The following is an 11,537-nucleotide window of genomic DNA, read 5'->3' as shown; positions in this document are numbered from 1 at the left end:
AGAGAAGGCAACAGCCAAGCTTTATATTTCATGTATTTCACATTCAAGAAGCACCACATACATTAAATAAAGACTGTCCTATTCAGTTCTTGATTATATGAGAAAATGCATTGAAAAACACTTCAGTGTCTCTCTGCAGGATATTGGGGATGTGTACACATACAATAAATATTCAACCATTTCACATTTGGAAACTCTCATCTGGGAGAATCTCCACCCACAGAACGAGAATAAATTCCTGATGGAAGGCTGGACCATCGGACGGGTTTCTGTCTCTGCCTCGCTCAGACACCCAGACGAAGCATCAGGACTACGTTCAGATTGCTGCAGTCTAATCAGTATGCATGAAGCCAAGTCCTCCCTCTCATCGCCGCTACCGGACCCTGATGAACGAATGAGGTGAGCACAGCAGAATATGAGAGCACACCAGTAACAGGACTGTGTGTGTGTGTGTGTATGTGTGTGTGAGAGAGAGAGAGAGAGAGAGCAGGTGTTGAGCAGTGGAGCTTCTTTTCATCGCTCTTTACTTGCTGCAAAGGTGTTTTTTTTAGATGATGACGGCAGTAAGCCTGGTCCGTTGTCATGGCAATGGGCATACATACGATGCACATACAAATATAAAGTATCTTTACAACACACACACACACACACACGTACACACCTTCTTATATAATGAATAAGATAAACTGATTCCAGCTGTAAACTCAGAGAGCGCAGACCTCCGCCAAGCAGCTCAATCCCCACGTAATTGGATCTACACCGACCACATGGTCTGATCTGGATCATCATTGAAGGTTCCAAATTGTTCTAAATTATATCTCTATACCAACCATGAAAAGTAAACGTGAATCGGAGTTGATACAGATTTTTGATATAAATGGGGTTTTCAATGTTGAAATGTTATAATTTTTACTGACTCCATTCTGGATCAGATCCAGATGAAATGCGTTGGTAAGGTCGAGACCCCCACCCCACCTGTTCTGGTAACATGCCCAACTTATATTTGATCTAATTTATTTTTAAGTTCCTCTTTTATTGTCTGTATTGATTTGCTGTTTTATTTTATGTATACATGCTGTTTTTATCTTATGTACACATGTAAAGCGACTTTGAGTTTTTAGAAAAGCGCTATATAAATAAAATGTATTATTATTATTATTATTATTATTATTATTATTAACAGTTCCTGAACATTTCATCCAGATCCGTCCAGAATGTTTTGAGCTATTTTGTTAACAGTCGGACGGACAGGCAGACAGACAGGCAGACAGACAGGCAGACAGACAGACAGGCAGACAGACAGACAGGCAGACGGACAGGCAGACAGACGATTAGATAACCTCCCCCTCACCTCACGGAGGTGACAATAGATGGGCAGGTACGCGAGTGAATGGAGAGATGAGTGGAAGCAACATTTTCATGTGAAGGTTGTCTGGAGCAGTGACGCAGTGAGGTTGGTGTTCTGGTAACTGTGGCGACCATCATACTGTAGTGGACACACACACACACACACACACACACACTGTCTCGCTCTAGCATTGTAGAACCTGACAAATCAAATCTAAGAGTTCAACCTTGTTTATTTGTTCTGGTTTATTATTATTTTCCAACACTCTGCATATTTTACTCACATTCCTGTAATAAATCCTTAATTTCTTTCTTTTTAAATGGTTACTTTCTTTCACACGGCATCAGTTTTATTTCTACTCCATGAACTCCTTCCTCATTGAACCCGTTTGATGTGAGAATCAGACTCTATTTAACGATAAACTATTCTCAAGGCATGAAAATAAACAGCCAACGAGCACAAGCCTCAGCTGGAAGGGAATATGAGGACCGGTTACCTCCAGCAGCAGCAGCCATCTGGGACCAACGTAAAGCCTTTGGGTCCTTACAAACACGCCCCGCCCCCTCAGTCTTCAAATAGCGTGTGTCGCGTTTCCATTGATCTGCGTCCATTGAAAGCACCCAAGCCCAGCCGAGAAGATTCAAAGTGGTTGAACTTCCCTTCACTTTGGGTGACAGCTGGCCAGCTGTGTTTTAATGGACATTCTTTATGCGCCCAGCGCCCCCATCTGGACGGATAAAGTATTCAGAAAGCTCAATCTTAGCCGCAGCAGCGTTTCCTGTTTCCAGGTGAATGAAAGGCGTGCGACGTATCAAGTGTTTCATTTCAATGCTGAATGACAAGAGGAAGCTCTTGCTGAAATGATGATGGGACGGTAATGTGAGATAAAGTCAGGGGGGGGGGGGGGGGGGCAGAGACCTGCCTTATCAACGGTTTATCTGTCATGCACACTCTGATAGAATCTAGATATCGGTGCACTCATAAAATAAACTAGCCAGCAGACTGATAATCAATCAGCTCTATTGTTTGCAGACACTCCTACTTCTCTTGCAGCAGTTTCAGCGGCATTCAATAAAAGAAATCAATTACACATGTCGAAATGTGTAATGTAACCTAAGACATATATAGCGTGTGAATAATTCAAATGTGCTGCATAGCAGATTGATTGTGTCTGTATCAGAACATCAGTGCAGGAACGGCATTGATCCTAGAGCATCAAATAAATCACATGCAGAGCGATCCAGAGCGGTCCAGAGCGACCCAGAGCGACCCAGAGCGACCCAGAGCGGTCCAGAGCGGTCCAGAGCGACCCAGAGCGACCCAGAGCGATCCAGAGCGATCCAGAGCGATCCAGAGCGGTCCAGAGCGGTCCAGAGCGACCCAGAGCGACCCAGAGTGATCCAGAGTGGTCCAGAGCGACCCAGAGCGACCCAGAGCGATCCAGAGCGGTCCAGAGCGACCCAGAGCGACCCAGAGCGACCCAGAGCGGTCCAGAGCGACCCAGAGCGGTCCAGAGCGACCCAGAGCGACCCAGAGCGGTCCAGAGCGATCCAGAGCGATCCAGAGCGACCCAGAGCGACCCAGAGCGATCCAGAGCGATCCAGAGCGGTCCAGAGCGATCCAGAGCGGTCCAGAGCGACCCAGAGCGATCCAGAGCGATCCAGAGCGGTCCAGAGCGACCCAGAGCGACCCAGAGCGATCCAGAGCGGTCCAGAGCGATCCAGAGCGGTCCAGAGCGACCCAGAGCGACCCAGAGCGATCCAGAGCGGTCCAGAGCGACCCAGAGCGGTCCAGAGCGATCCAGAGCGGTCCAGAGCGACCCAGAGCGGTCCAGAGCGATCCAGAGCGACCCAGAGCGATCCAGAGCGATCCAAAGCAGCGCTGAATGGATCACCGGTAGTAATGAATCAGCCGGGGGGGCGGGCCGTTGCATCGCTCTGGTAACTCCCACACGGTCACACAGACACGATGCAACGGAGGAAATGAAGCTGAGAGCTGAGAGGCGACGGATGGAAGAACAAGCGGTTCTCATCGTGTGGGAACGAACACGCACACCCGAAGCCCCCTCCGCCGATCCCGACCTTCTCTCAGCGGCCACATGAACCGGGGAGGAATTGGTATTCACCTCATGTCGCACCGGAGGTGGGGGGGTGGAGGAGACAGACGAGGGGGGGGGGGGGGGGTGATGAGTCCTCTTACCTGGCTGAGCCCGTCTTCACATCACCGTCTGCTGCTCTGCTCCCTCTGAGCCAATCCCGTTACTGCCCCGCTGTCTGGGGGGAGAGGAGAGGAGAGGCAGAAGCCCCGCACGGGGGTGTGCGTGTCCGTGCGTGAACCAGAGAGAGCGATAGAAGCCTGATGGCCGTCCTTTGTTTATATCCTGGAGCAGAGAGAGATCCGGCGGCGGCAGCTCCGTCGAGGTCGATGCAGCAAGAGGCTGTACGGTAGCCTAGGCAACAGAGCCAGAACGAGGGAGAGAGAGCGAGCGAGGGAACTGAAATGCAAAGGCGTGTGTGTGTGTGCGTGTGCGTGTGCGTGTGTGTGCGTGTGTGCGCGTGTGTGTGCGTGTGTGCGCGTTAATCACATTAGGGGCACACAAATCTGTTCATACATTCCGATTACCGGTAAGGGAGCTCACCTCCCCTGAGGACGACCCCACATGGTAAACCATTCGAGTTCAGGCTAAATGATGACAGATTAGGGGCTGCAATATTCTGGACATTAATTATTGTCAGTAAACGCCATAAAATGATGAAAGTATTAACAAATAAAGCCGAGTAGCAGATAGAACTCTGAGCCATAAACCTTGATTGGTGCTGAAAAGCCAATAAAATGCATGAATGACCGACCAGGCCTTTATTATCATGAACATGAGGCAATCCTGCGTGTACCAAAATGTATTCATCCACTGCTGAAAATAGTCCCAAAGGAATTTACAATCTATTCTACAATGTTGACTATTTAGCCATCATAGCAGTATTAAAGAATTATTCCATCAGCAGACAAAGGAAATCATGACTCACCCATTGATTGTGTGCGTGTGTGTGTGTGTGCGTGTGTGTATGTGTGTGTGCGTGTGTGTGTGTGTGTGTGTGTGTGTGTGCGTGTGTGACTTAGATTAGCTTCATTGGCTTATGTCAAAAGTATAATAATGTTTCTGTTATGGGGGAAACAACGAACGGTTTTGCTCCACGCTATCTGACAGACGCTAACGATAGCAAAAAAGAAATAGACAAATAGACAAAAACATCCTCGCTAGAATAATAGATTGTGGTCTGTAAACAAAGCATGATAGATCATATTCTGAATCAATAAATATTTGACTCCTGAGCTGTGAAAGGCTTAACAATGCTATCCTGATCTGCTGTTTGTGGGCATCATATGATCAATATATCATATGGGAGTATATTAAAATACAAAAACACAACAACATCATCAACAACAAGACATTTTCATTAAGTCAATGGAGCTTCAAAATGTGTTCCTCAATATCTCGGTTGATTATTGATTATTTTTATGTTCAGAACATTTTTTAAAGTTCAGGATGAACGAAGGAAACACAAATTCTGGGAGCTCCTCCCCCTCCCAGCAAAGGAATAGAGCAGCAGCGATGCAACATTCATTTGCGTTATAACAGATGTGTTATAACTTCATCCTCCTCACTGCTGACGAGCGACGTCTTCATCGTGTATCTCTCCCACACATGCCTTCCTTTCCTTCCCTTTGCATGAATCAACCAAAAGAACCCCTCTGTGTGTCTCTATGATCTAAATGACCTCACCTCCACACACACACACACACACACACACACACAAGGTCACAGCCACAGAGTAAACAGCCAGACTGAAAGCGTCGTCTATCCTCAGTTTATTGCTATTAAGTTGTTTTTTAACATTTCTAGAACAAGAAAATACATTTCAAGGAATTGAACAAGAGAAGCGCAGCATGCGGATGTGCAGCTGGATGCGCGTGCAGCTGGACGTGCATGCAGCGCTTCAACGAGGCGGACCCAAATACGCACGCTCACGTCCGTGTTCCGGCCCCAACGACATTCAGCTCTCATTGTGGGAACAGTTTCGTGTATGAAAAATGAAAGAACAGTGTATTTCCATGTCACTTTGATTTAGAATTATAAACTATCTGCACAAAATGAAATAGTTTTGTGTGTGTGCAGAAATAGGACACAAATAATCCTCTAGTCCTTTAGCCTCATTTAGGACTTCTGCACCAGACTTTGTTCAATCCGGTTCTTAACTGGAAAAGATCCAAACTGGAGCGAGATAAGTTATAAATGAACGTTTCAGCTGGGCTGTCGTTGATGTAGGAAACAGAATGTGAAACAAAATGCTTTAGAAGCAGGAAGGGAGTTTAACGCAGGCGTGACTGAAGTCCTGGAGACCGTGGCTGATTCTCTCGGTTGGATTATTACGCTGCTCCTGCATCGCTGTTTCTGCAGATAGACGACCACAGCTGTTATTTTCCGCTTCCTGTAGAGCGCTTTGTGACGGAGCTGATAAAGATGAACAAGTCCATATTTAGCGCCGTGTCTCTTTGTGATTCTGTCTGGAACAGAGCAGAGGGCGTTCCAGATCATCCCTGAATCACACGGAGGTGTTCGTTTAACTCGTTTACCTCGACCGTTGTCTTCGGCCGAGCACCTCCATAATGCCAAAGTGCATTACAGTATATTAAAGTAATGTGTAACGCAAAGTGTCCATTATTATAATGAAACATTCATTTTAATGAAACAAGGGTTGGACACCCCAAATAGATGACAACAGCACTCAGCAGCAGAACATTCATGTTTCATTCAACTAAAGCCATAAACAGAACCTTTAAAGAGCTGAAGAGCCCTCAGAGAGCTCTCCATTCTGCACACTTTTTGGAGACGTCGCCGTAATGCCCTTTTGCTCATTTCGCTTGCTGCTTTTTCTGTCAAATGACCCGCCCTCCTCTCCGTTACTGCCCCGTTACTGCACCGTCACTGCCCCGTTACTGCCCCAATACACACGTCCTCCTCTCCGTTACTGCCCCGTTACTGCCCCGTTACTGCCCCAATACACACGTCCTCCTCTCCGTCACTGCCCCGTTACTGCCCCAATACACACGTCCTCCTCTCCGTTACTGCCCCGTTACTGCCCCAATACACACGTCCTCCTCTCCGTCACTGCCCCGTTACTGCCCCAATACACACGTCCTCCTCTCCGTTACTGCCCCGTTACTGCCCCAATACACACGTCCTCCTCTCCGTTACTGCCCCGTTACTGCCCCAATACACACGTCCTCCTCTCCGTCACTGCCCCGTTACTGCCCCAATACACACGTCCTCCTCTCCGTTACTGCCCCGTTACTGCCCCGTTACTGCCCCAATACACACGTCCTCCTCTCCGTCACTGCCCCAATACACACGTCCTCCTCTCCGTTACTGCCCCGTTACTGCCCCGTTACTGCCCCAATACACACGTCCTCCTCTCCGTCACTGCCCCGTTACTGCCCCAATACACACGTCCTCCTCTCCGTTACTGCCCCGTTACTGCCCCAATACACACGTCCTCCTCTCCGTTACTGCCCCGTTACTGCCCCAATACACACGTCCTCCTCTCCGTTACTGCCCCGTTACTGCCCCAATACACACGTCCTCCTCTCCGTCACTGCCCCGTTACTGCCCCAATACACACGTCCTCCTCTCCGTCACTGCCCCAATACACACGTCCTCCTCTCCGTTACTGCCCCGTTACTGCCCCAATACACACGTCCTCCTCTCCGTTACTGCCCCGTTACTGCCCCAATACACACGTCCTCCTCTCCGTTACTGCCCCGTTACTGCCCCAATACACACGTCCTCCTCTCCGTCACTGCCCCAATACACACGTCCTCCTCTCCGTCACTGCCCCAATACACACGTCCTCCTCTCCGTTACTGCCCCGTTACTGCCCCGTTACTGCCCCAATACACACGTCCTCCTCTCCGTCACTGCCCCAATACACACGTCCTCCTCTCCGTTACTGCCCCGTTACTGCCCCAATACACACGTCCTCCTCTCCGTCACTGCCCCGTTACTGCCCCAATACACACGTCCTCCTCTCCGTTACTGCCCCGTTACTGCCCCAATACACACGTCCTCCTCTCCGTTACTGCCCCGTTACTGCCCCAATACACACGTCCTCCTCTCCGTTACTGCCCCGTTACTGCCCCAATACACACGTCCTCCTCTCCGTCACTGCCCCAATACACACGTCCTCCTCTCCGTTACTGCCCCGTTACTGCCCCAATACACACGTCCTCCTCTCCGTTACTGCCCCGTTACTGCCCCAATACACACGTCCTCCTCTCCGTTACTGCCCCGTTACTGCCCCAATACACACGTCCTCCTCTCCGTCACTGCCCCAATACACACGTCCTCCTCTCCGTTACTGCCCCGTTACTGCCCCGTTACTGCCCCAATACACACGTCCTCCTCTCCGTTACTGCCCCGTTACTGCCCCGTTACTGCCCCAATACACACGTCCTCCTCTCCGTCACTGCCCCGTTACTGCCCCAATACACACGTCCTCCTCTCCGTTACTGCCCCGTTACTGCCCCAATACACACGTCCTCCTCTCCGTTACTGCCCCGTTACTGCCCCAATACACACGTCCTCCTCTCCGTTACTGCCCCGTTACTGCCCCAATACACACGTCCTCCTCTCCGTCACTGCCCCGTTACTGCCCCAATACACACGTCCTCCTCTCCGTCACTGCCCCAATACACACGTCCTCCTCTCCGTTACTGCCCCGTTACTGCCCCAATACACACGTCCTCCTCTCCGTTACTGCCCCGTTACTGCCCCGTTACTGCCCCAATACACACATCCTCCGCGTTTCATTGCAAAGCGCCATCCTGACAAAGGACTTAAAAGGGTTCAAGCATAACAAGACAAAAATAAAGAGATAAAATAGAGAGATAAAATAAAGAGACAAAATAAAGAGATAAAATAAAGAGACAAAATAAAGAGATAAAATAAAGAGACAAAATAGAGAGATAAAATAAAGAGATAAAATAGAGAGATAAAATAAAGAGACAAAATAAAGAGATAAAATAAAGAGATAAAATAAAGAGACAAAATAGAGAGATAAAATAAAGAGATAAAATAGAGAGATAAAATAAAGAGATAAAATAGAGAGATAAAATAAAGAGATAAAATAAAGAGATAAAATAAAGAGACAAAATAAAGAGATAAAATAAAGAGACAAAATAGAGAGATAAAATAAAGAGATAAAATAGAGAGATAAAATAGAGTGATAAAATAAAGAGATAAAATAGAGAGATAAAATAGAGAGATAAAATAAAGAGACAAAATAAAGAGATAAAATAGAGACAAAATAAAGAGATAAAATAAAGAGACAAAATAGAGAGATAAAATAAAGAGATAAAATAGAGAGATAAAATAGAGAGATAAAATAAAATGAATCGATGGCTTCGCTGCTCATTTCGCTGTGATCTCCACACCTGACCTGGATGCAGAATCAGATCAGAATCTAATCAGATTAGAATCAGTGGGATGGGGCACACTTGGGTCCAGCCTCATGCACCTGGGGGGGGGGGGGGGGGGGGGGGCAGCCAGCCTTCCTCCTCCCATTCACCTGTTTAGCTTTGTTTTTACCACTGCAGCACATTTTTAGTTATCTGTTGCTACCAATACTGATTTTACACTTTAAATAAAAGTCTTAAAAGTCTTAAAAGCGGGTTACGTGACGTCACCTAAAGAAAACATGATACTTCCCCGATGACGAGCCGCTCCGCCCCCCCCCCCCCCTTTTAACTTTCCTCATTGAGCTGTAGCTCGTCAGAGCGCGGGGGGGGGGGGCTAGAAGCAAAGTCTGGAGTTTGTCTCTTCAAGCCAGAACCCGCCGTGGACAGATGTCCACCTGATTGGGGGGGCCACTTGACCCGGCACGCAGGATGACGCCGCCGCGCCTCTGCGTCTCTCTGCTGCTCTTCGGCGCACTGATCGGGGTAAGAAGGCTTTAAGGCTTTTATCCATCCGCGCTTTGCGCACATTTCAACGGGATCAATCAGCGTGCGCGTGCGGCTGAGGAAGAGCGCCTTTTACCACACCTGTTTGGACAGGCGGAACCGGGGGGGGGGTTATGAATCAAGTCCCAACAGGTGTCGTCAGAGAAACCTTTGGTGATGAGATGAATGAATGAATGAATGATCGTCCTTTGAACGTCTTCAGCAGGTCGGCCTGTTGGATGCGTCAGAGAGAGAGAGAGAGAGTCCAAACAGAGCAGAGAGCTCTATGGCGGACACTAAAGAGCTCTACTCCACCTGTAGCTTGTTTATTGGTCCAGAGTTTACCTGTCGAGCAGAACATCCAGTCGGACCCACCTGTCGGGTCTTTCTGGAGAGAGAGAGAGAGAGAGAGAGAGAGAGAGAGAGGGGAGGGGGGGGTGAGAGAGGTTGAGAATGGTATGCAACACAAAGGGGTCAGGAATGGAATGAGGAACAGCTCAGTGTCCCCGTCCCCGTCCCCGTCCCCGTCCCCGTCCCCGTCCCCCATGGACACTTTGTTAGTTTAAGGACATTTAGGTTCGGGGACGTGTATAAAGTATTTGAACGAATGAATGTGTACAATTCCAGAATAGAAACAAATCAATCTAACCAGTTAATAATATTTAATATAGTTAATGATATTTAATCATTAACGTGTTCAGTACAACACGCTTTATCACCACAAGGCTACACGCTAAGTAAGTATTGTTACTGTGTTATTTAATACATGTTACTGCAGTACAACACGCTTTATCAGCACAAGGCTACACGCTAAGTGTTACTGTGTTATCGATGGAGCTGGTTTTCTGCAGTCTGTCGTTTTAAGATTGACGCAGTGAATTAAAATTATTTTGCAGCCATGAACTGGAGAAATATTTCTATTAAATTAAACATAATAGTAATATATTTAATTAGCGTCCATATATTTAATCTATTTGTTTATTCCCTAATCTATTGTTCCCATGGGATGATGTTAAAAATTCTAAGTGCTGTATATGAGTGTTGTAAAATGTATATTTAAATCATTTTGGAAGAATTCTCAGTCCTTTCACAATTCTGTCATTTAGACTTCCAGCCAGCAAAGATATTGCATCTGTTTGAAGTAGCTGATATAATGTGCAACTTCTTCTACAAGTCCTCTGTCAGAAAGAAAATCAATACAGGCCCAAAAAATGAAATTGGTTGGTTGGATAGATGGGAGAGAGAGAGAGAGAGAGAGAGCGAGCGAGGGCTGGCGGCTCATCCATGAATGACCCAAAGTACAACACGTTCCATGATCTCTCATGGAAGCGTTCTCTGTTGCGTTTCTCTCTCACAGCGTGTAAAAGTGAGTTCATGGTGAAGTTATATAAAACGTCTACTCTCACTCACCAGAATCCTTCTTGTGTCCTGCATCTCATTATTAATCTATGATGCATAATCTCCCACCTCGTCCAGTCCAGTTTCAAATCAGCAATCCAAAACATGCTGCTCCTGACCTGGGTTCAGACCGGAATCTCAACGTGCACGATGAAAATACAAAGAGTCACAGTTCTCGGGTCCGTGTAAATGCCACTCGGGCTTCAGGCTCATCTTGAAGGGCCGTATTGTCAGCAGATCCCGAAGCTATCGCGTTACCACAGTTCAGCTCGTTCTCTGCTCAAACCACAGAGGAAGCGATTAGGATGCGTCGATAAGAACGACTCAGTCGAGTCCTTGACAATTCAGGGGACTGTTAGCACTAAATATTAGCATGTTAGCATGGTCTGTGGCATCGTCAGGAGGAACCCTCCGCAGCGCTTGGACCAGTAATGACGTCACTCGTTTCCTTGCTCTCTGACGTGGCCGATCAAGAAAGCTTCAATCAACCGAGATCCGTTCAAGATATTTATTATCCAGGGCTTCTTTTTTTATTCTTTTATTTTAATTCAATTAAAGTATGAAGTACAAGTTAATGTCGACATTAAAAGTCCTTTATGTTGGTCAGATCTGTTATCAGGACTTCTGGGTGTGCCTAGGAAGTGCCAGAAGGTTCTGCGAGTACGGGAACAATGAGTAGTTTGCTCATGAGCTGCTGAGGCAGTGAACCTTAAATAGAGAACAAGCTGCCAATTCATTAAAGGCTGAAATAGGAACTCGCAACTTTCACAGTTCCAAACACACTGTGTGTCGTGTT

The sequence above is a fragment of the Brachionichthys hirsutus genome, chromosome 5 (assembly GCF_040956055.1).
Source record: "Brachionichthys hirsutus isolate HB-005 chromosome 5, CSIRO-AGI_Bhir_v1, whole genome shotgun sequence".
Taxonomy (NCBI): domain Eukaryota; kingdom Metazoa; phylum Chordata; class Actinopteri; order Lophiiformes; family Brachionichthyidae; genus Brachionichthys; species Brachionichthys hirsutus.
Note: the sequence above shows the minus strand (reverse complement) of the source record.